Here is a 24,766-nt window from a genome sequence, read left to right on the forward strand (position 1 = left end):
CTGTGTCTCTATTTCTGCCTTGCAAACCAGTTCATCTGTACCATTTTTCTAGATTCCACATATATGTGTTAATATACGATATTTGTTTTTCTCTTTCTGACTTACTTCACTCTGTATGACAGTCTCTAGATCCATCCACGTCTCTACAAATGACCCAATTTCATGGCTGAGTAATATTCCATTGTATATATGTACTGCATCTTCTTTATCCATTCGTCTGTCGATGGGCATTTAGGTTGCTTCCATGACCTGGCTATTGTAAGCAGTGCTGTAGTGAACATTGGGGTGCATGTGTCTTTTTTTTTTTTTTTTAACATCTTTATTGGAGTATAATTGCTTTACAATGGTGTGTTAGTTTCTGCTTTATAACAAAGTGAATCACTTATACATATACATATGTTCCCATATCTCTTCCCTCTCGCGTCTCTCTCCCACCCTCCCTCCCTCTCCCACCCCTCTAGGTGGTCACAAAGCACCGAGCTGATCTCCCTGTGCTATGCGGCTGCTTCCCACTAGCTATCTATTTTACATTTGGTAGTGTATATATGTCCATGCCACTCTCTCACTTCGTCCCAGCTTACCCTTCCCCCTCCCCGTGTCCTCAAGTCCATTCTCTACGTCTGAGTCTTTATTCCTGTCCTGCCCCTAGGTTCTTCAGAACTTTTTTTTTTTTTTTAGATTCCATATGTATGCGTTAGCATACGGTGTTTGTTTTTCTCTTTCTGACTTACTTCACTCTGTATGACAGACTCTAACTCCATCCACCTCATTACAAATACCTCAATTTCGTTTCTTTTTATGGCTGGGTAACATTCCATTGTATACATGTGCCACATCTTCTTTATCCATTCATCTGTCGATGGACACTTAGGTTGCTTCCATGTCCTGGCTATTGTAAATAGAGCTGCAATGAACATTTTGGTACATGACTCTTTTTGAATTATGGTTTTCTCAGGGTATATGCCCAGTAGTGGGATTGCTGGGTCGTATGGCAGTTCTATTTTTAGTTTTTTAAGGAACCTCCATACTGTTCTCCATAGTGGCTGTATCAATTTACCCCACCAACAGTGCAAGAGTGTTCCCTTTTCTCCACACCCTCTCCAGCATTCGTTGTTTGTAGATTTTTGATGATGGCCATTCTGACCGGTGTAAAGTGATACCTCATTGTAGTTTTGATGTGCATTTCCCTAATGATTAGAGATGTTGAGCATCTTTTCATGTGCCTGTTGGCCATCTGTATGTCTTCTTTGGAGAAATGTCTATTTAGGTCTTCTGCCCATTTTTGGATTGGGTTGTTTGTTTTTTTAATATTGAGCTGCATGAGCTGTTTATATATTTTGGAAATTAATCCTTTGTCCGTTGATTCGTTTGCAAATATTTTCTCCCATTCTGAGGGTTGTCTTTTCGTCTTTTTTTGTTGTTGTTGTTCCATTATTTATTTAATTAATTAATTTATTTATTTATTTATTTATGGCTGTGTTAGGTCTTCGTTTCTTTCTTTCTTTCTTTCTTTCTTTATGGCTGTGTTAGGTCTTCGTTTCTGTGCGAGGGCTTTCTCTAGTTGTGGCAAGCGGGGGCCACTCTTCATCACGGTGCGCGGGCCTCTCACTGTCGCGGCCTCTCTTGTTGTGGCGCACAGGCTCCAGACGCGCAGGCTCAGTAGTTGTGGCTCACGGGCCCAGTTGCTCCGCGGCATGTGGGATCTTCCCAGACCAGGGCTCGAACCCGTGTCCCCTGCATTGGCAGGCAGATTCTCAACCACTGCGCCACCAGGGAAGCCCTGTCTTTTCGTCTTGTTTGTAGTTTCCTTTGCTGTGCAAAAGCTTTTAAGTTTCATTAGGTTCCATTTGTTTATTTTTGTTTTTATTTCCATTACTCTAGGAGGTGGATCAAAAAAGATCTTGCTGTGATTTATGTCAAAGAGTATTCTTCCTATGTTTTCCTCTAAGAGTTTTATAGTGTCTGGCCTTACATTTAGGTCTTTAACCCATTTTGAGTTTATTTTTGTGTATGGTGTTAGGGAGTGTTCTAATTTCATTCTTTTACATGTAGCTGTCCAGTTTTCCCAGCACCACTTATTGAAGAGACAGTCTTTTCTCCATTGTATATCCTTGCCTCCTTTGTCATAGATTAGTTGACCATAGGTGCGTGGATTTATCTCTGGGCTTTCTTTTTTTGATTTTGCTTAACATTTAAAATGTAGAGGTTGATTCCCGATTTAACTCAGGCAAAGCAGCCTATAAATGGATCTCATCCTCTGATAAAACATTCTCTTAAATGATAAAGAATATTGGAGTAAATGTATATAATTCCCACTAGAATATGTTTTACATAAATGTGTACTCTTCAATATTAATATATCCTCATTCGATTTCCAAAAATAGGATGGATAATTCTGTTGTTTTCAGAGCTTGTACTGGACACTGGTTGAATAGAAAACACGTATTTGTCCTCATGAGTCACACATATTCTCATTCATTAAGTTGGGAAGCAGTCCCTCATCTAATCAAATGCATATCAGATCTAGTCCACCCATAGTATGTGCAATAACAAAACTAAGGAAGATTTCAGATAACGAGATGAAGGAAAAGGTCAAAGGAAGGACAGACTCTTTACGTTTAAGGGCACACACTTCTCATATTTTATTAGCTATGACTTTGTCCCATCATAATGCCTGACTACAGGGGAGGCTGAGAAATGTACTCTTGTTTTGGGCAGTTATGTACCCAACTAAAATTCTGTTGTTATAAAAGAAAGGGATAATGGATATTAAGGCATAACTAGGGGCTTCCCTGGTGGCGCAGTGGTTAAGAATCCGCCTGCCAATGCAGGGGACGCAGGTTCGAGCCCTGGTCCAGGAAGATCCCACATGCTGCAGAGCAACTAAGCCCGTGCACCACAACTACGGAGCCTGTGCTCTAGAGCCCATGAGCCACAACTACTGAGCCCACATGCTACAACTACTGAAGCCCGAGTGCCTAGAGCCCGTGCTCTGCAACAAGAGAAGCCACCGCAATGAGAAGCACATGCATCGCAATGAAGAGTAGCCCCCGCTCACCGCAACTAGAGAAAGCCTGCGCGCAGCACCGAAGACCTGATGCAGCCAAAGATCAATAAATAAAATAAATAATTTTTTTTAAAAAAGGCATAACTAGCATCAGCTACCAGAGATGTGTCTTCTATTATTCTTTTAACTCACATTAAACAATGAAGCCACATCACAAAAAACCCTTTTAAAAGTAGAATTACAGGATTTCCGTGGTGGCTCAGTGGTTAAGAATCCGCCTGCCAATGCAGGGGACACGGGTTCGAGCCCTGGTCCAGGAAGATCCCACATGCCGCGGAGCAACTAAGCCCATGTGCCACAACTACTGAGCCTGCGCTCTAGAGCCCGCGAGCCACAACTACTGAAGCCCACGTGACTAGAGCCCGTGTTCCACAACAAGAAAAGCCAACACAATGAGAAGCCTGTGCACAGCAACGAAGAGTAGCCCCCGCTCGCCGCAACTAGAGAAACCATGTGCGCAAGGAAGACCCAACGCAGCCAAAAATAAATAAATAAATATTTTAAAAAAAGAATTACATATAATCCCATCACTATAATGTAACAACTGTTTTCATTTGCTCATATTTTTCTTTCTTTCTTTTTTTCTTTTTTTTGGCTGCGTTGGGTCTTCGTTGCTGCGCGTGGGCTTTCTCTAGTTGCAGTGATCAGGGGCTACTCTTCATTGTGGTGCGTGGGCTTCTCATTGCAGTGGCTTCTCTTGTTTTGGAGCACGGGCTCTAGGCACGCAGGCTTCAGTAGTTGTGGTGCACGGACTTTGTTGTTCCACGGCATGTGGGATCTTCCTGGACCAGGGCTCGAACCCGTGTCCCCTGCATTGGCAGGTGGATTCTTAACCACTGCACCACCAGGGAAGTCCCTCATATCTTTCTGATCTGTCTAAATACACACATATTTTCACATACAGTAAGTCCTCTACATATGAACCTCCAAGTTATGAACTTTCAAAGATGCAAATGTGCATTCAGATGTCCAATCACATAAGTTAGTTCACGTGTCTGGCGTACCTTGTCACGTGTGTGCATCCTTTACATATGGACCAGGGAGTTATAGCGACTGTCAAGAAATATTATTTACATCACACTTTTCGTCAGGCAGTAAAGGCAAGTGACGAATCAAGAACAACCTTGAGACAATTTTGGAAGGACTATAACATCTACAAGGCCATAAAAAATATTGACTTTCCTTGGCGTGAGGTTACGGCTGTCACCATGAATGGGGTTTGGAGGAACCTTTGCCCGAAGTTTGTTCATGATTTTCGTGGATTTGAGAAGGTGGATGAGAAGTCCAAAGAGGTCTTCAACAACTTAGTGACCCTCAGCAAGAAGCTGGAACTAGATCTGCAAGAAGACAACTTCATTGAACTCCTGGCTGTGCAACATGAGGAGCTTACTAATGAAGACCTGATGGAATTGAAGGCCCAGAGAAAGGACGAAGAGAGACAAGAGGAAGAAGAAGTAACTGAAGAACCGAAGATATTCACAACACAGGAAATGGCAAGGGGATTCTCTTTATCTGAGGAGGCACTGTTAGTTTTTGAGGCACAGGACCTGAATGTAGAACAGTACATGAAGGTTGCAGCAGCCATTCAGAATGCAATCCAGTGCTACCATGTCATCTGTGATGAGAAAAAAAGAGCTACTACCCAGACATCACTGGATCGTTTTTTCAAGAGGGTAGATAGAATTGAGTCCAGCAAGGAACCAGAACCTGTGCCATCAACGTCAGGCATGCGTGAAATTGCAGCTTGCCCTTCATCTTCTATTACTGACGATCCTTCAGTTCTACCATCTCCCACCTCCTCTCCCTCCTCCAGTCAGTAATTCTTCTTGCCTGTTCACTCGATGCCAGCCCCTGTATACCAGTTGTTGTACTTGTACTACTGTACTTTTCAAGGTACTGTGCTGTAAGATTAAAAATGTTTTCTTTATTCTGTGTGTTTGTTTTTTATGTATTATTTGTGTGAAAAGTATTATAAACCTGTTACAGTACAGCACTGTATAGCCGATTGTGTTAGTTAGGCACCTAGGCTAACTTTGTTGGACTTATAAACAAATTGAACTTATGGACGTGCTCTCGGAACGGAACTCGTTCGTATGTAGGGAACTTACTGTAGTTGTAATCATAAGTAACACATATAATATTAAGTGAAAATTTAGAATCTATCTTAAACATAGTCTATTTTAAAATAAATTAGGAGTTTGGAATTAACATATACACACTACTATATATAAAATAAACAACAAGGACCTACTGTATAGCACAGGAAACTATATTCAATATCTTGTAATAACCTATAACGGATAACTGAATCACTTTGCTGTACACCTGAAACTAACACAAAAAATAAAAAAAATTTGGGAATTCCCTGGTGGTCCAGTGGTTAGGACTCCGTGCTTTCACTGCCGAGGGCACGGGTTCAATCCCTTCTCGGGGAACTATGATTCTGCAAGCCACATGGAAAAAAAAATTAGAAAGTAGAATTACATATAACCTCATTACTATAATATAACAACTGATTTCATTTGCTCATATCGTTCTAATGTGTCTAAATACACACATTTTCACATGGTTGTAATCATAAGTTACATATAGATTCTAAATTTTCACTTAATATTACATCTTGAACATAGTCTATTTTAATAAAATAATTTTTAATAGCCACATGATACCCCATTGGGTTGATGAGGCATAATTTACTTAACCATACCCATATCATTGGATATTTCAGTGATTCTAATTTTTCACTATTGTAGGTAATTAACACTAGAGTGAACATCTTCATACACAGTCTTCTTCCTTTTGGTTATCTTTCTGTTATTTATTTTTAATCCAATTGCACTGTAATCAGAGAACATGATTTGTATGATACTAATCCTGGGAAACTTGTTGAGACTGGCGTTATAGCCAAGTATATGGTCAGTTTTTATAAGTCTTTCTTGTACTCTTAAGAAAAATGTACATTCTCTATAGTTAGGTCCAACATTCTATACATGTCCTTTAGATCAAGCTTGTTAATTTTATTATTTATATTTTCTATACTATGCTACTAATTTTTGGTCTGTATGATATCAGTTACTGAGAAAGATATATGTTATATCCTACGATGGTGGTGGACTTGTTGGTTTCTCCTCATAAGTCTGTGAATTTTTGCTTTATGTTATTTGAAAATATCATTAGGTACATATATAATTTCAGAAACTGCATCTCTTCCTGGTGAATTGAATCTGTTATCATTATGTATTATAGTTACTATCTTTATTCCTAATAATACATTTTTCTTTGAAGACTTGTCCATTATGAACAGAGCTACTCTAGTATTCTTCTGGTTAGTGTCTGCCTGGCATATCCTTTTGCATCTTTTCTTATTTTCAACATTTTTGTGTGCCAGAGACTGGCTAGATGTTCACTAATTCCATTTCCTCTTCCTGGGAACACAAGACTACATTTCCCAGCTCTTTTTGCAGTTATGTTGGGACCACCAGAGGAATGTGGGCAGAAGTGATGTATACCCCTTCTAGGCTTGGCCCCTAAAATGTTATACATGGTCTTCGATGTACTCTTTCAGCTGCTCACATGGCTCAAGGCAAAAAAACTCCAAAATGGTAGAACTAGGATTGAAAGATCTTAGATTCCTATGTCACTGATTGAAGGCGCAACAGTCAAAGCAGCACCCTGACCTGATGAATTGTGATGTGAGCAAGAAATAAACTTTGTTGTGTTAAGCCCCAGGGATCTTAGGGGTGGTTTGTTACAGCAGCTAACATTAATTATTCTGATATACCATGTCTTTGTGTTTTAGGTTTTCTCTAGGATAACAGCAAATATCTGGATTGTTTTGTTTTGTTTTGTTTTAGTCCAGGCTGAGGATATCTTCCTTTTAACTGGTGAGTTTAGACCATTTACACTTTATTGTGATTTTAATTAATTGTTGATGTGTGGAATTATCTTTACCATTTTATTTTGTGCTGTCTGTCCTGATTTTTTCTGTCTTTTCTCCCATTTCCTGTTTTCTTTCAGATTGTTCTTTTGATTCCACATTTTCCCCTCTATTATTTTGGAAGTTATAACTCTATTTTTTTCTTAGTGATTACTCTTAAAGTTTAGCATGTGTACTTGAAATCTAAATCAATAGTTCCACCCCCTCTCCAAATTTATCCAAGGGTCTTAGAATGCTAATCACCATCCCCTTGTCTTAAAAGTTATTGTTATCCAATATTTTAGCACCACCTTGTTTTCAACCTCCAAATTAGACATTATTGTTGTTTTATAAATCTCAGACTTTTTTCTAAGATTATTTTTCTTTATCCTGATGAATAATCTTGAAAACTTCTTTAATGAGCATCATTTGGTGAGAACTCTGTTTTTGGTTTTCTGAAAATGTCTTTATTTCACCCTTATTCTTAAATACATAATTTCAGTAGGTAGCAAATTCTGCATTGACAATGGTTTTCTCTCAGCAATCTGAAGTTATTGTTCCCCTGTTGCTGCCAGTCTAGTTGTTGTGCCTTTTAGATGCTCTCTCTTTTCTGTTTGTATTTTGTGCTCTTCAGTTGTACTGAAGAAGATTGTCCCACATTCTCTCTCTTCCATCTCCGTTTTGTTTCACCTCACTGTCCTTTGAGAGTCTGGCTTTATGCGGAGGTCTCAGTTCCAACCTTACCTGAGCCCAAGATTTTGTCTCCCACATACATGAGGTCATTAAAACCTGAGACTTCAGGGACTTCCCCGGTGGTCCAGTGGTTAAGACTCCCCACTTCCACTGCAGGGGGTTTGATCCCGCATGCCATGTGACATGGCGAAAAACAAATAAGTAAACAAATAAAATTAAAACCTGAGACTTTAGGTTCCAGGGAGTGACAAATGTGCTAGTGTGTAGCTCCCTCTTTATTTTTCACTCCTGAGAATTTTCATTCCTACAAGCTCAACTATACCTTTTTTTTCTTTCTTTTCTTTTTTTTTTTGGCCGTACCGCGCGGCATGTGGGATCTTAGTTCCTCCATCAGGGATCGAACCTGCGCCCCCCACCCCTGCAGTGGAAGCTCAGAGTCTTAACCACTGGACCACCAGGGAAGTTCCTCAACTATACCTTTTAAAAGATTTTAAATTTTATTTTATCTAGGGTTTCTGTGGTTTTTGCAGTGGGATGGTTTTTCAGAATATTTAGTCTACCATTTTCTCATAAGTGAAAGTTCACATTGTCATTTAATTCTGTTGAATTACATCCTTAGGATAAAATGTTGAGAGTGGCACTACTTACTGCATCAGAGATTTTAAACATTTTTATAGCTGTTCATATTTTGAGTGGTGAGTACTATATTGATGTTTGTTTATCCACTTCATGGAGGCAGAGTAGTATCATAGAGTATGGGTTTAAATCACCCAAATCTGCTTCTCTCTCCCTACCCCATCTCTCTCTATTCTGCCACTATTCATACATATACAGATTAGAGAAACTCTTTCCCTAAAAACTTTTGTTGTGGTTTGAGATGCAAGAGAATTAAGAAAGAATTAATTAATTCTTCCCTTTGAAAAGGAGGGAATTAATATACGTGTAGAAGAACTTCTGACTAAAACTGCTGGCTTGAATATCTATCGTAGTCTCTTCTCCCCCGCCAAAACCCACTAAAATAACAGTAAAAAGATTTTTTTTAAGCATAAACTTTCAATGATAAAGAGAGATCAGAGGAAACAGTGGCAAAATTTTGTCAGTTGGAAAACTTACAAGTTTTTGACATAGTTGATGTAGCATGTCTGAGAAAACTGTATCTGAAACTGGCTAAGGAAAGCTAAGAAGCAAACCAATTTACACCGTGTGACCCCCAGAAGACTCAGGAATTGGCAACAACTAACAGGTTATTTTTGGAAGTGAGAGGTGAAGTGAAGGAGAAAGAACTGGCTGAAAATCTGTTAAAGAAGCAATTAAAACACCAAATCCCTTTCCCACTGTTATGGGTTGAATTGTGTCCCATCCTCTTCCACAGAAAATATATGTTGAAGTCCTAACCCCTAGTACCTCAGAATGTGACCTTATTTGGAAACAGAGTTGTTGCAGATGTAATTATTTAAGATGAGGTCATCCTAGAATAGGGTGGGCCCCTAATCCAATAAGACTGGTGTCTTTATAGGAAGACAGCCATGTGAAGACAGAATCAGTTAAAAGAATTGAAATGATTGCCTGTAAGGATCAGAAAATGGGAGAAAGAGGAGCAGTCTAGTGGATTTTAGAGCAATCATTGTAGAACTATTTGACTTTTAAAACTCTGTGCAAGTATGCATTTGATTTTAAAAACTAAATTTTTTGAAAAATACAAGAAAGCAAGAGAATTGTTGGGATGCAGACAGTAGTGTGTCAGAGCAGCTCATACTTAGCTTGCTCAAGCTGGTTGTTAAATTTCCAGGAATTTCATAAGCCAGTTGTTAAATATAGCCATTATTAAAAATTAAATTATATATGCTTACAATTAAATAAACTATTATATTAAAAGCACAGTTAGTTACTCAAAACTCATCACTTCCTATTTATCTTACTACATTTTACTATGATCTATGACCTTGCTGTTATTTATATCTATTTTATTTGTCTGGTAGAAATGATATATAATGTTGTGCTACTGGACATCTCTTCTGAACTCCGTGTTGTGGTATCATGTTGGAAAGTAACTTGAAAATATATGTATTTCTTGTTTACTTCTTAAACTTATTTATTGTTAAATATAACACATCTATAGAAAACTATATAAGACTAATATATAGTTTAATGAATTGTTGGAAGCCAAAACACCTTTGTAACTACGATCCATGTCAGAAAAAGAACCATGGCTAACCACCCCAGAAGCTCTCCAGCTGCTCCCCTTCTAAGAGTAACCATACTTCTGACTTTTATGGTAATCACTTCATTACTTTATTGTTTCATCACCTAAGCATGCATCCATAAACACTACGGTTTAGTTTCACCTATTGTTTTTATATGGCTTTTACCTCTTTTTAATCTGTAGGTTCCCCATCCACCTCTTTTTCTCCCCCTTCCAATGTGTTGACAAAACTGGATCATTTATCTCTAGCATCTCCCATGATCTGGATTTTGCTTATTGAATTCCCATGGGGTAGCTTAACATGTTCTTCTGTTCTGTGTATTTCCTATAAATTGGTAGGTGGATCTAGAGACTCGCTCTTTATTATTAACAACAATGACAACAACAAAAATAGTAATTCAGTAAATATATATTGAACATTTATTACATGCCTTAATGGGATGCTATAAAAATACGAAGTAATTTTTAAGGACTTTCATTATTTTCAGGTAACTGACAGAATCTTCTTGAGGGACAAATTGTTATACTTCACTCTATATGGCATTAGCTTGGTCGCCAACTCAGGATGCATCTCCAAAAGTGTGAGGTTTTATATGTGAAATGTATATTAACTGACAGAGGGACTCCTGATAATAGCATAGCAGTAGTGCAACAGTGCCTTCCTGAAGAAATTATTAACTGCATAACCACTTGTATAGAAACCTCTGTCTGTTTTTTCAAGGCTAGTACATTTACCAGACACCACTGACAATGATTGCAAATTTTATAGAAACAGTTTGTAGGAACTCAGCAGTAAAGGACTTTTTAAAAGAAAAGGAGGAAATTTGATTACATAGTTCTAAGTAATCAGAACCTGGGAATTCCCTGGCGGTCCAGTGGTTAGGACTCGGCGCTTTCACTGCCAGGGCCCAGGTTCGATCACTGGTCGGGGAAATAAGACCCCGCAAGCCGTGCGGCGTGGCCAAAAAAAAAAAAAAAAAAAAAAATCAGAAACTTAAGTTTAAAATAGGACGCAGAACAGTAAGATTCTATAACTTGATGCTCTCTGTAACTTTTTCCCATGATGAGCCAATAATACAGTCTCCTTAACTAATACTAATTATTTCTAGAATAATATTGAAACTTGAAGAACTGTTGATTTGCTTTAAATCAAACATCAAGGCTTCCTGTTCATAAACAGTACTAGGCTAAATTATTTAAAGTGTGGTTTAATTTAGAATAGTTTTGTGGCTTATTTTCATAGTGTACTAGTGAATGTTTTACATATGTATATTATGCTGATAAAATTAATGAAGTTTTAGTAAGAAGAATTTACTTCACCTCTACTATTCAATCTTTGCTTGGAAGTAAGGTGAGATGCTCAGATTTGTGGACCAGAAAGATAAGAAAGAATGAAGATTGCCCAAATACCTAAAAATTTCAACCCTATTCTCTAAATTTACAGTATTATATTCAGCTATGATTCATAGGAATGACATTAAGTTTAAAATATTCATGTGTATCATTTTTTAAAGTTCTTCAAGAGTAAGTCATTTCCTTCTGTATTTTTGGAAAAGTGAATATTCATTTCTCCCTGGTAATATTAAATTTTGACAATCTTTGGCATTAAAATTAACCTGTCAAATTATACTCTCCAACATTTGCAGAGATATGAGAAACTTTTAAAAGTGAAAATATCAATGATGGTTATAGACCAGACTAAAAAAATAAATACCGAAAATTATACCATTCCATCATGAAATATTAAGAAAGAATCAAACACAACCTGAGCTTATTTTGGATCAATAATTATTGCGAGTTTCTATAAATAAAAATCCTCCAGTGTTAAAAGACGTTGGATCAGCATTTCCGGAAATCTATGACTAATGCCATTATACTATCTGTCCCAGGGAGTTTTATTATGACATCATCTCTTGAGAAACTTTAAATATTAATCCATAGGTTATTCTCAGCATGGAATCCATTACGTTTTTTCCTCATTCAGAGTACTTTCTCATTTAGTGCACATAAGTTGATGTAATTCTTTAAACATGCTAAATAGGATCAGATGATGATATTCAGCTTTGCATTAATTTTAAGTGAATAAAAATGCTCTATGCAAAGACTATGCATTGCCAGTCCCTTATTGCCTTCACAGATTATTTCTGAAGGCATAGCATCAAAGGGCTATTATTTTTGACAAAAATTTTATAGTGTCACTCCCAGGAATATGTTCCTATAGTTTGAGTAATTTTGGAATAAATTAAATCATGATATTCATATTTTCCTTCTAAAATCACACAAATCTTTCTCTGCAAGGTAATTTCACTGTCTCCAAAATGCGATTCCCCTTCCCAGCTATGGCAGATGCTGTAGATGTGCTGTGTGTATCCCTTCCCCTTTACCACTTCCATGCACACAGCCTAACTTCCAACTTAACCAACCCCTGACCACCTTTTTTCCTCTTATTCATAAAATTCTGTATTCATATTTATATCATCATTAGGAAGACCACTGCAATGTACTAATGGTAAACAACTTTTTAAATTTAAACCTGGGAGAATGTATTTGAGAATTGTCAGTATAGAGAGATGAAGAACCACAAAAAGAAGAGAAGAGTGGATTAAGAAAGGAATGCAAAACCTGGAACAAAAATATTGGGACCAACAGGTAAAACCGTTGCTTCTGTTTTTGTTTTGTGTGTGCTTGGCTTTTTGTTTGGTAAGCAGACTGATCTTTGTTTAGGGCATTCTGCTGCTGGTTTTTACATAGCAGGCCAGAAGTGCCAGGGAATTAATGCCTCTCAAGAGTGACTCTAATGCAATGCCTGAAAGAACTTGGTATATAAATATCCCAGCTCCTTCTGTCGTTGGTGGAGTAACTGAGGTGTGTGTGTGCCTTACACTGGTTCTCAGAATTTCACCAGCACGATTAAGTTCCAGTCACCCATAGTGACAATGGACTTAATAATTCACTCTATTGGCTGCCCTGCCTTCCTTGTCTTACTTTCCCAATAACTTCCTCATTCTCCTACTGAGGTGTTTGTTTGTTTGTTTTTCTTCCTTCTAAATAAGCTACCTGCGCTGGAATCCTTGCCTCAGAGTCAGCTTCTGGGGAAAACCAACCAAAGACCAGCCCTTACTGCTTTGGTTCATTCTTTCCTCAACATTTGAATTTATTTGTCATTTCCTGGTTTTATAGTGCAATGAAGAGAACAAATATCACCTTTGTTAGGAAATGACTTTTCAGCTCCTTCTGAACATACTATCTTCTTTCTATTCTGTGTCAAGAACAGTCATTTTAATTCCTTTGCTAATCCTCCAAAGTATAGAAATCTACAATTAAATTTGGCTACCTGGAGAGAAAAAATGGGGTCTCTGGTGTCCCTATAGTCAAATCAAGGTCCTAGTCAGTACTCGATTTCAAAGGTGCCTTCCAGCTTTAAAATTCTATGAGTTTTAGCACCAATTCTACAGAAACTCCTCCACAAAGTTGAAGAGGAGGGAATGCTTCCTAACTCATTTTGAGGACAATGTAATAATACCCAAACCAGATGAAAGCAGCGCAAAAAGAAAACTATAGAATAATATCACGCATGAACTTAGACACAAAAATCCTCAAAAAAATTTTTTAGCAAATCAAATCCTGCAATATATAAAAAGAAGTATATACACCATAATCAAGTGGGGTTTATTCCAGGATGTAAAGGTAAAATATTTAAAAATCATATGAACAGGCTAAAGTAGAATAATCACATGATAATATAATTGATGCAGAAAAAGCATTTAACAAAATTAAACACTCATTCATAATAAACACTCAGCAAATTAGGAATATAGGGGAACTTCCTCACCTGATAAAGAGCATTGAAAAAAACCCCTATAGCTAACATCATACATAACGGTAAAAAGCTGAATGCTTGCTCCCTAGGATCAGGAACAAGGCAAGGATGTCCACTCTCACCACTCTTACTCAATGCAGCACTGTGACTCCCAGCCAGTGCAATAAAACGATAAAAGGAAATAAGATGCATACATATCAGAAAGAAAGACTGAAAACTATTCCTATTTGCAGATGGCTTGATTGTCTACATAAAAAATCCCAAGGAATCTACCACAAAAACTTATAGAACTAATGAGTTCAACAAGGTTGCAGAGTACAAGATAAATACCCCGAAATCAATCTATTCCTATATACTAGCAAGAAACATGTGGAAACTGAAAAAGAATACCATCTCACATCATTACTGAAAACACCCCCACCTATGTGCAAATCTAAACAATCATGTAAAACATATGTATGCTGAAAATTTTAAAATATGGATGAAAGAAACCAAAGATTTAAATAAATGGGGAGACATACTGTGTTCATGAATGGGCAGACAATATAGTAAAGGTGTTAATTATCTCTAAATTGATATACAGATTTAACACAATTCCTGTCAAACTCCCAGTAAGACTTTTTTGTAGATATGGAAAAGCTTATCCTAAAAGTTATATGGGACTTCCCTGGTGGCGCAGTGGTTAAGAATCCACCTGCCAACGCAGGGGATGTAGGTTCGAGCCCTGGTCCGGGAAGATCCCACATGCCTCGGAGCAACTAAGCCCGTGCGCCACAACTACTGAGGCTGTGCTCTAGAGCCTGTGCTCCGCAACAAGAGAAGCCACCGCAATGAGAAGCCCGCGCACCCCAACGAAGAGTAGCCCCCGCTCGCCACAACTAGAGAAAGCCTGCGCGCAGCAACGAAGACCCAATGCAGCCAAAAATAAATAAATAAATTTATTTTAAAAATAAATAAATAAAAGTTATATGGAAAGGCAAAGGAACTGAAATAGCTACAACATTTTGAAAAACAGGTATAAAGTGGCAATAATCACTCTACCTGATGTTAACATACTATCTAGCTACAGTAATCAAGGCAGTGTGATATTGGTGAAGGAAAAGACATATAGATCAATAGAACAAAATAGAACCCAGAAATAAACCAAAATAAATACACCAAATTGATTTTTTACAAACATGCAAAAGCAATTCAATAGAGGAAGAATAGTCATCTCAACAAATGGTGCTTGAACAATTGGACATCCATAAGCAAAAATAGAAGAACGTTAACTTGAACCTCACATCAATGTTTCCCATATTTCGAGCTTGCTTCACTCTGATTAATTTTTCATATGCCATTATTATTGCTTCCAGTTGTCTTTTCAGAAAGGGACATGACTCCTTAAATGTCTGAAATGTTTGCCTTTGCACCATGAAGAATAGCTGGAACAGGGGCTGAATTACAGAGTCACATTCCTTTTCTGACAGAACTCCATTTTTTTCTATCATTTGATTCTAGACTTGAAGCTCCATGCTAGTGAAATTAATAATACTTTAATAGTATTTTGGTCAGATTGAGATGAGCGATCAACAATGATAATGGACAAAGCAGTATGGTAAAGAATTTCAAATTTAAGTTTTATCTTTCATTTATTTCCTTCCTGACTTTACTAAAATGTTTCACATTTTAGCCAAATGTTGAAGTGCATTGATTGAAGAAGTTTAATTCTGCAAATAAAAGATGAATAATTTTCAAAGAGGAGAAAAATATCTTAGCCTTTGAATCCCTGTTTTTCTGCCTCTGATAACTAATAAATGGCGAGTGCCTGGTCAAGCATGACTATGGTTATAATCCTCACATAGAAAATTGGGCCAGGGAAAAATATTCTCAATACACAGTACAGGGACTTCCCTGGTGGCGCAGTGGTTAAGAATCCGCCTGCCAGTGCAGGGGACACAGGTTCGAGCCCTGGTCCAGGAAGATCCCACATGCCATGGAGCAACTAAGCCTGTGCACCACAACTACTGAGCCTGCGCTCTAGAGCCCGCGAGCCACAGCTACTGAGCCCACGTGCCACAACTACTGAAGCCCACGCGCCTAGAGCCCGTGCTCTGCAACAAGAGAAGCCACCGCAATGAGAAGCCTGCGCACCGCAAGGATGAGTAGTCCCCGCTCGCCGCAACTAGAGAAAGCCCGCGAGCAGCAACGAAGACCCAACGCAGCCAAAAATATTAATTAATTAATTAATTAATTTTAAAAAACGACACAATACACAAATCTTAATTTTTAAAAATTGCAACTGGGCTTCCCTGGTGGCGCAGTGGTTGAGGGTCTGCCTGCTAATGCAGGGGACACGGGTTCGAGCCCTGGTCTGGGAAGATCCCACATGCCACGGAGCAACCGGGCCCGTGAGCCACAATTACTGAGCCTGCGCGTCTGGAGCCTGTGCTCCGCAAGAAGAGAGGCCGTGATAGTGAGAGGCCCGCGCACCGCGATGAAGAGTGGCCCCCGCTTGCCACAACTAGAGAAAGCCCTCACACAGAAACGAAGACCCAACACAGCCATAAATAAATAAATTTAAAAAAAATAGCTTTAAAAACACAGCTAGAGAGCATAGGGCACTTCCACTCATGGGCCTATAAAATGGGAAAACTAAAAAAAAAAAAAAAAAAATTGCAACTGCTTTGTTGAGGTGTACTAGACATACAATAAATCATACATATTGAAAGGACAATTTGAGAAGTTTTGACCTATGTATATACCCATAAAACCATCACCACAGTCAAAGTAGTGAACATGTCCTCCATCCCCGTAAGTTTCTTCACGCCACTTTAGTCCCTCCCTTATGCCTTTCCCAGCCCCCATCTCCAAGCAACCACTGATGTGCTTTCTGTCAGTATAAATTCGTTTGCATTTTCTAGCGTTCTATATAAGTGGAATCAAATGACATGTGCTTTTTTTTGCCCAGCTTCTTTCACTCAACATAATTATCTTGAGATTCATCTGTGTTGTTGCACGTACTCATCTGAGTAGTATTTCATTGTTTAGATAGACCACAATTAGTTTATCCATGTTGGGTAGTTCACCTGTAAATGGACATTTGAGTTGTATCCAGTTTTGGGCTATTACAAATAAAACTACTGCTTTGAACATTTATGTACAGTCTTTGTGTGGACATAGACTTTCATTTCTCTTGACATCATCAGTCTTTTTAATTTTAGCCATTCTGATAAGTGTGAAGTGATATCTTACTGTAGTTTAATATGTATTTCCTCAAGGACTAATGATGTTGAACATCTTTTCATGTGCTTATTTGCCATTCATATATCTTCTTTGGTGAAGTATCTTGCCAAATCTTTTGCCCATATTTTTATTGGGTTGTTTTCTTATTATTGGATATTGAGAGTTTTTATATACTCTGGATACTAATCCTTTATCAGATATATTCTCTGAAGAGATTTTCTCCCAGTCTGTGGCTTGTCTTTTCATCATAAGTGTCTTTTGAAGACCAGTTCTTTTTTTTTTAATATTTATTTATTTGGCTGCATGGGGTCTTAGTTGTGGCACGCAGGATCTTTCGTTGCGGCGCATGGGCTTCTCTCTAGTTGTGGCGCTCAGGCTTAGTTGCCCCGCAGGTGTGGGATCTTAGTTCCATGACCAGGAATTGAACCTACGTCCCCTGCATTGGAAGGCAGATTCTTAACCACTGGGCCACCAGGGAAGTCTCCTGAAGACCAGTTCTTAATTTTGATGAAGTCTAATTTATCAGTTTGGTTTTTAACGGATTATGCTTTTGTTGTCCTATCTAAGAAATCTTCACCTAACTCAAGGTCACAAAGATTTTCTGGTATGTTTTCTTATAGTTTTATAGTTACAGGTTTTACATTTAGGTATATGATGCATTTTGAATTAATTTTGGTATATGGTGAGTATATAGTGTGAGGCACGTATCCAAGTTCCTTTTGTTTTTTGGGGTTTTTTGCATGTGGATAACCAACTGTTATGGTACCATTTGTTGAAAAGGCTATTCTTTCTCCACTGCATTGCCTTTGCACCATTGTAAAAAATAAGTTGTTCATATATGTGTGAATTTATTCCTGAACTCTCTATTTTATTCCATTAATCTATTTGTCAATATTTTACCTAAAAAAAATCCTGCTAGGACTTTGGGATTGCATTCAATTTTTGATCAATGTGGGAGAGAATTAACATCTTAATATTGAGTCTTCAATATTAAGAAGACACATACCATACAATTCACCCATTTATTTTTTTTTAATTAATTAATTTATTTGTTTTTGGCTGCACTGTGTCTTCGCTGTGCATGGGCTTTCTCTAGTTGCAGAGAGCGGGGGCTACTCTTCGTTGCAGTGCGCGGGCTTCTCATTGCGGTGGCTTCTCTTGTTGTGGAGCACGGGCGCTAGGCACAAGGGCTTCAGTAGTTGTGGTGCACGGGCTTAGTTGCTCCGCGGCATGTGGGATCTTCCGGGACCAGGGCTCGAACCCGTGTCCCTTGCATTGGCAGGCGGATTCTTAACCACTGCGCCAACCAGGGAAGCCCCAATTCACCCATTTAAACTAAGTATATCTTGTCATTAATTTAGTCTTTTTAAATCTCTCTCAGCAATATTTTGTAGTTTTCAGAGTATAGGTGTTTCACATCTTTTGGCAAGTTAATCCCCAAGTATTTAATGTTTTATGCTATTATAAATAAAATTTTTTCAAAATTTCAATTTTCAACTGTTTATTGTGAATATATAGAAGTAAAATTGATGTTTGTGTTCTTGTAGCCTACTACCTAGCTAAACTCATTAGTTCTAGTAGCTTTTTTGTAGATTCCATCAGATTTTCTACATAGATAACCTTGTACAAGACAATTTTACTTCCTTTTTCCAATCTGGATGCCTTTTTAAAACAGCTTAATTGAAATACAATTCACATACCATACAATTCACCCATTTAAAGTGTACAATTTTATGGTTATTAGTATATTCACAGAGTTGTGAAACCATCACTGCAGTCAATTCTAGAACATTTTCATACAGCAAAAGGAAACCTCATACCCGTTATCAGTCACTCTGCATTTACCCCCTACCACTGCCCCCACCCCCAGCCCTAGGCAACCACCAGTCTACTTTATGTCTCTATAGATTTGCCTATTCTGGGCATTTCATATAAATGGAATCATACAATATGTGACCTTTTATGTCTGACTTCTTTTACTTAGCATCATGTTTTCAAGGTTAATCATGTTGTAGCATGTATCAGTACTTCATTCCTTTTTTTCCCCATTTTTTTTATTGTGGTAAAATACACATAAGATAAATTTGCCATCTTAGCTACTTTGATGGTAAAGTACAGTTCAGTGGTATTAAATACATTCATATTATGCTACCATCACCACCATCCATCTCCAGAACGCTTCTCTTCTTGTAGAACTGAAGCTCTATACCCATTAAGCAATATCTCCTCATTCCTCAATTCCCCCTCCCGCCCCACCCCCTGCCAAGTCCCTGGCAACCACCATTCTATTTTCTGTCTCTATGATTTTGACAACTCCAAGTATTTCATATAAGTGGTATCATACAGTATTTTTCTTTCTGTGACTGGCTTATTTCACTAAACATACATTACCGAGTCCGAGCTCATACAGCTTGCTGCGTGACAGGCCGATAAATCGAGAGAGGAGTTGTCAGGGCAAGGAATAGCGACTTTATTCTGAAAGCCAGCAGACCAAGAAGACAGTGGACTAGTGTTCCAAAGAGCCATCTTCCCCAAGTTAGAATTCAGCCTTCTTTTATTAACTTATTTATTTAATTTATTTTTTGGCTGTGTTGGGTCTTCGTTTCTCCGTGAGGGCTTTCTCTAGTTGCCGCAAGGGGGGGCCACTCTTCATCGCGGTGCGCGGGCCTCTCACTGTCGCGGCCTCTCCCGTTGCGGAGCACAGGCTCCAGACGCGCAGGCTCAGTAGTTGTGGCTCACGGGCCTAGTTGCTCCGCGGCATGTGGGATCTTCCCAGACCAGGGCTCGAACCCGTGTCCCCTGCACTGGCAGGCAGACTCGCAACCACTGCGCCACCAGGGAAGCCCCTCAGCCTTCTTTTATAGTCAAGGGAGAAGGGTAAAGTCTTGGTTCCAGCCAGACTCCAGAGGGGTTGTGTTAATTTCGTCCTTCCTGCAGCCATTCACAGGTGGGCCTGGCCACGATGTTTCCTGTGAGCTAAACAAAGATATTTTAGCTTAAGGCTCATTACCTGGGCGGCAGGGTTCCCAGATAATGGGCCATTATGTATAATTTAAGTTTATAGGCAGCATCCCTTTAGTGATTAACTTGTAATAGAATACAAAGGTTCTTACCTATTACACAAAGTGTCTATCCTCAAGATTCATCCATGTAGCATACGTCAGTATAGTATTTCATTCCTTTTATTGCTGAATAATATTACAGTGCATGGATATATGTACCACATTTTTTTATCCATTCATCAGTTGATGGACTTTTGGATACTTTTCACTTTTCGATATTAAGAATAATGCTGCTATGAATATTTGTGTATAACTTTTACCCCTTACCACTGGAAACCACTGATCTCTATTCTGTCTTCATGGTTTTGCCTTTTTCCAGAATGCCATATAGATGGAATTACACAGCGTGCAGCTTTTTGAACCTAGATTCTTTCACTTACCATAATGCATTTGAGATTCTTCCATAATGTTGCATGCATCAGTAGTTCCTTTTTAATGCTGAATATTATTCCATTTTATTGATGTACCATACTTTGTTTATCCACTCAGCAGTAGAATGATATCTGGGTTGCATCCAGTTTTTGACAACTGTGAATAATGCTACCATACACATTTGCGTGCAGGGTTTTGTCTAAACATATGTTTTCATTTCTCTTAAGTAAATATCTAGGAGTGGGATTGCTGAGGGGTATGGCAAGTTGTATTAGTTTCCTATTGCTGTTGTAACAAATTACCAAAAACTCACTGGCTTAAAACAACACATATTTATTCTCCTACAGTTCTGGAGGTCAGAAGTCCAAAATGAGTCTTTTTTTTTTTTTTTAGTATTTATTTATTTGGCTGTGCCGGGTCTTAGTTGCGGCATGCAGGATCTTTAGTTGCGGCATGTGGGATCTAGTTCCCTGACCAGGGATTGAACCCGGGACCCTGCATTGGGAGCGTGGAGTTTTAGCCACTGGACCACCAGGGAAGTCCCCAAAATGAGTCTTAAGTGGCTAAAATCAAGATGTCAGTAGGGCTGATTCCTTCTGGAGGCTATGAGGAGAGATCCTTTTCCTTGCCTTTTTCAGTTTCTAGTGGCCACTTGTATTCTTTCTTCAGGTAGAATACAGAAGGATGGATGAAGGTCTCTTCTTCCATCTTCAAAGCTCATCACTCCAATTCTCTGCTTCCATCATCACGTTACCTTCTCCTCTTACTGACTTCTCTTGCGTCCCTCTTACAAGTACCTCTGTGATTACGTGAGGCCCACCCAGATAATCCAGGATTATTCCCTCATCCCAATAGCCTTAACTTAATCACATCCGCAACTTGTTCCTTTTACCATGTAAAGTAACTTTCACAAATTCCAAGGATTAGGATGTGAACACATTTGGAAGGTCATTATTCAGCCTATGTGTGTTTAACTTTGTAAGTGTATGTTTAACTTTATAAGAAACTGCCAAACTCTTTTCCAAAGTGGCCATGATATTTTGCATTCTCACCGGCAATGTATAAGAGTTCTAATGGCGCCACAGCCTTGCTTTGCGCTTGATATTATTAGTTGTCTTAATCTTAGCCATTGTAGAGGGAGTGGAGTGGTATTTCATTATGGTTTTAATTTGTGTTTCCCTAATAACTAATGATGTCAAGCAGCTTTTCGTCATGCATATGTCTTCTTTAGTGAGGTATCTGTTTAAATATTTTGACCATTTTTTAGTTAGGTTGTTTGTGTTCTTAGTGAGTTTTCAGAGTTCATTATGTATTCTGCCTACAATTCCTTTATCAGATATGTATTTTGCAAATATTTTTCTCAGGCTGTGGTTTGTCTGTTTCCTTTTCTTTTCTTTTTTTAAATGAAAGCTTCTTTATTTATTTATTTAGTTTTGGCTGCGTTGGGTCTTCTTTTCTGTGCGAGGGCTTTCTCTAGTTGCGGCAAGCGGGGGCCACTCTTCATCGCAGTGCGCGGGCCTCTCACGGTCGCGGCCTCTCCTGTTGCGGAGCACAAGCTCCGGACGCGCAGGCTCAGCAGTTGTGGCTCACGGGCCTAGTTACTCCGCGGCATCTGGGATCCTCCCAGCCCAGGGATCGAACCCGCGTCCCCTGCCTTGGCAGGCAGATTCTCAACCACTGCGCCACCAGGGAAGCCCTGTTTCCTTTTCTTAAAAATGTTTTTCAAAGAGCAGAATTTTAGTGAAGTCCAACATCAATTTTTTATAGATTGTCCTTTTAGTGTCAGAGATAAGGATGCCTTGTCTAACAAAAGTCACAAAGATTTCATTCTAAAAGTTTTCTGCTTTAGATTTTACATCTAGGTCTGTGATCTATGCTTAATTCATTTGTGTATATGACGTGAGGTATACAATGAAGTTCTCTTGTTTGTTTTCCCTGTGACTGTTCAGTGGTTCCAGCAACATTTGTTGAAGAAATTATCTATTTAAAAATTGCCTTTGTGCCTATGTTAAAAATCAATTGACCATATATGTGTGGGTTTATTTCTGGATTCTCATGCGTCTATGGGTCTTTTTGCCAATACCACACTTAATTACTCTAGCTTTATATCACATCTTGAAATCAGGCACTGTGAGCCCTCCAGCTCTGCTCTTGTTTTTCAAAATTATTTTGACTATTCTAGTTCCTTTGCTTTACCATATCAATTTTAGAGGCAGACTGACAATTTCTACAAAAAGTCTTTCTGAGATTTTTGGTTGGGATTGCATGGAATCTATCCATAATTTGGGGAAAATTGACATAGTATTATCTATTACTATATAACAGACTAGCCTAAAATTAACTGGTCTACACCATCAAATATTTATTACCTCACAGATTCTGTGGATTAGGTGTCTCAGCTTAGCAGCGTGCCTCTGCCTCATGTCTTTTCACCATCCTGCAATAAGTTGTCAGCCAGGGCTTGGTTGAAGGCTCAACTTGTGGAGGTTCTCCTTCCAAACTCACTCATGTGGTTGTTGGCAAGATTCAGCTCCTTTTGGGGTGTTGGCTGGAAGCCTCCCTCAGTTCCTTTACCCATGGGCCTTTCTGAAGAGCAGCTCACAACATGGTAGCTCGTTTTCCTCTGAGCAACAGGGTGAGAGAGTGCTCAAGACAAAACCACAGAATCTTTGCAACCTAATCTAGGAAGCAACATCATTTTTGCCCTATTCTGTTCATTAGATGTGCATGACCCTATGTAGTCCACCTTCAAGGGGAGGAGTTAGTGCAAGGGCATGAGTACCAGAAGGCAGGGATCATTAAGGGCCATCTTTTTTTTTTTTAACATCTTTATTGGAGAATAATTGCTTTACAACGGTGTGTTAGTTTCTGCTTTATAACAAAGTGAATCAGCTATACATACACATATATCCCCATATCTCCTCCCTCTTGCGTCTCCCTCCCACCCTCCCTATCCCACCCCTCTAGGTGGTCACAAAGCACCGAACTGATCTCCCTGTGCTATGCAGCTGTTTCTTAAGGGCCATCTTAAAGGCTGCCTACCACAGACATCTTAACAATGAGTCTTCCAGTTTATGAAGATAATATATCATTATGTATTGAGGTCTTCTTTGATTTCTTTCACTGATATTTTGTAATTTTCAGCATACTGATCTTGCACATATTTTATAAGAATCATACCTAAGGATTTCATGTTTCTGGTGCTCTTGTAAATAGGACTATTTTCAATTCTCAATTTCCAAATGTTTATTACTAGTATATAGAAATATAGTTGATTTTCACATATTGACCTCCTGTGCTATGACCTTGATAAACTCACTTATTGTTTCTAGTAGTTTTTTCGTAGACTCTTTGGGTTTTTATACATGGAAGGGTTGTTTGTCAATATAAATGATTTTATTTCTTTTCTGATATGTATGCTGTTTATTTCTTTTTCTTGCCTTTTTTCACTGGCAATGTCCCAGATGTTCCTCTTAGAATCATTTTTATCCTTCTGGGATATATTCTTTAAAAGTTCTTTTAATGATGTCTGTTTATGTCTGAAAATATCTCTATTTCACCATAATTCATAAAAGTTTATTTGCTGGTGGGACTTCCCTGGTGGCGCAGTGGTTAAGAATCCGCCTGCCAATGCAGGGGACATGGGTTCCACCCCCGGTCAGGGAAGATCCCACATGCTGCGGAGCAACTAAGCCCGTGTGTCACAACTACTGAAGCTCACGTGCACCTGGAACCTGTGCTACGCAACAGGAGAAGCCCACGCACCTCAATGAGAAGTGGCCCCCTGCTCGCTGCAACTAGAGAAAGCCCGCGCACAGCAACGAAGACCCAACGCAGCCAAAAATAAATTAATTAATTTTTAAAAAAGTTTATTTGCTGGTATAAAATTCTAGGTTCACAGTTATTTCTCTTGCCGCTTCAAATATACTATTTTATTGTCTTCTGGCTACCATTACTGGAAAGTCTTCTGCTTGTCTTTGGTATACTGAAGTTTTATTACTACGTGTTTAAGTGTGAATTTATTTTAATGATCCTGCTTAGAATTCTTAGGTTTCTGCATCTGAAGATTGGTGTCCTTCATAATAACTGAAAACTTATCTCTTTATATATTGCGTTTTCCTCTATTATCATTCTTCTCTCCTTCTGGAATTCCACTTGGAACATATATTGGACCTTTTCCACGCTCTATTTCTCTTAACCTCTAATTAATATTTTCTATCATTGTCTTTTTTCCTATATTGGTAATTTATTTAGATCTATCTTCTAATTCTCTGATTTTATCTTTAGTTCTATCTGCTGTTTATAACATCCTTTGAGTTTCTAATTTAACTTATTACTTTTTTATTGTATAAACTCCTATTTGATTTTCTTTCAAACTTACCCTAGTCAGTTTTGATAGTCTCTTTGC

This window comes from Balaenoptera borealis (assembly GCF_965194805.1).
Source record: "Balaenoptera borealis genome assembly, chromosome: X".
In the NCBI taxonomy this organism is placed as follows: Eukaryota; Metazoa; Chordata; class Mammalia; order Artiodactyla; family Balaenopteridae; genus Balaenoptera; species Balaenoptera borealis.